Source organism: Mustela nigripes, unplaced genomic scaffold (assembly GCF_022355385.1).
Source record: "Mustela nigripes isolate SB6536 unplaced genomic scaffold, MUSNIG.SB6536 HiC_scaffold_97, whole genome shotgun sequence".
Classification (NCBI taxonomy): domain Eukaryota; kingdom Metazoa; phylum Chordata; class Mammalia; order Carnivora; family Mustelidae; genus Mustela; species Mustela nigripes.
In genome coordinates, this window is record NW_026739511.1 from 10,443 (window position 1) to 12,053 (window position 1,611).

Consider the following 1,611-nt stretch of genomic DNA (forward strand, 5'->3'; position numbering starts at 1 on the left):
CATGACACGTCACCTGGGTTACCCAGAACTTTCTGGGCCCGGCAGAAAGGCAGAAACCCGGGTGACGTGTCATGAGAATACAAGTGTGCCTCACACCGTACGTATCATCTCCTCAGGGTAGACACCAAAATCCATGTTCGTATATGAAAATCTGAGATGCGTACAGAAATCAAGAGTGATTCTGCCATCTTGAAAGAAAAACACACTGTTGCGCTGCCACATGCCTCGTTTCTCCTCGAGTAACTGCAGGAAGTAGCGATTGCAGTCAGAAATCTCAGAAAGAAAAATTAGAGTAAGGGCAACACCTGAAGTTTACTCCTGAAAATACTTGGAGAACGACTGTGACCAATAAACCAGGGCTTAGTTCATGAGAGTATGTCAATGAGCTTATACCATCCTATGTCCTGGTCAAACCCTCATGTCTGGGAGATGGAGGGATGTCTTCATCTTCCAGAGCTACTATTAGGGAAAAAGGTGGAGACAATACTGAGTCCCTACTTCAGCAGGAGAGCCAAAAACACCTTGCCCCTCCATAATCCCAAATGAAAATAAACATCTTGGGGCGCCTGGGTTGGTTAAGCTTCTGCCTTTGGCTGGGATAGAGCCCCACGTCGGTCTCTTTGCTCAGCGGGGAGCCCACTTCCCTCCTTCTCTCTCGCCTGCCTCTCTGCCTACTTGTGATCTCTGTCTGTCAAATAAATAAAATAAATATAATCTTTAAAAAAGAAAAGAAAAGAAACATCTCATTTTACTAGTGTGCAGCAGTGACTATGCAGGAGAAATTATTATTATATTATTATTAGATGATATTATTATTATTATACTATATTGTTAACCTTTTGAATTCGGACACCTAAAATTTTTAATAAAATATGAAGGCCTTCTTTTTTTTTTATTAAGATTTTATTTATTTGAAAGACAGAGATCACAAGTAGGCAGAGAGGCAGGCAGAGAGAGGGGGAAGCAGGCTCCCCACTGAACAGAGAATCTGATGCGGGGCTAGATCCCAGGACCCTGGGATCATGACCTGGGCTGAAGACAAGAGGCTTTAGCCCTCTGAGCCACCCAGGCACCCCATGAAGGCTTTTTTTAAAGAACAAAAACTTCAGACTATATCTTTATCCTAGAAGTTACCACTACAACTGGCTTCTGTCTTGGCCAACATTTAGCCATTCAGATAAAGTCCGTATTTAGTGCTTCGTGTGTATGCATGTGTAAAATAAGAGGACAGTCATAAATCTTTAAGATTGTGTATAATAACCGTGAAATAAGGATTCTTGATACACAAGGTCTCGTCTGGGGAAAACAGCTGGAGAACAGTATGCAGTTTTCAAATGACGGAGGGGAAATACGCATTCGGTTATGAGAAAGGGAAGGAGAATAAGACCAAATATTAATAAAAGGGAAAAAAGCTTTTTCTGCCATCTTTCTGTGCCGCAGTAACAGTGTGAACAAATGTCCCACAGATGCTCTCAAGAACATTAACACTGCTGAAAGGGGGGGCGAAGGCCAGGTTCTTAGGAGGCCATGCACCAAAGTCATCGTCCCATTTCCTCACTGTGATGACGAAGCATGAGTACATTGGCAAATTTGAAATTATTGATGACCACA

General features: G+C 42.6%; 1 long non-coding RNA gene across 9 annotated transcripts in view; it reads left to right on the forward strand.

Moving 5' to 3' along the window:
- LOC132008331 (uncharacterized) overlaps window positions 1–1,611 on the forward strand; it is a 23,272-nt gene that overhangs the window by 10,436 nt on the left and 11,225 nt on the right. The window lies entirely within an intron of this gene.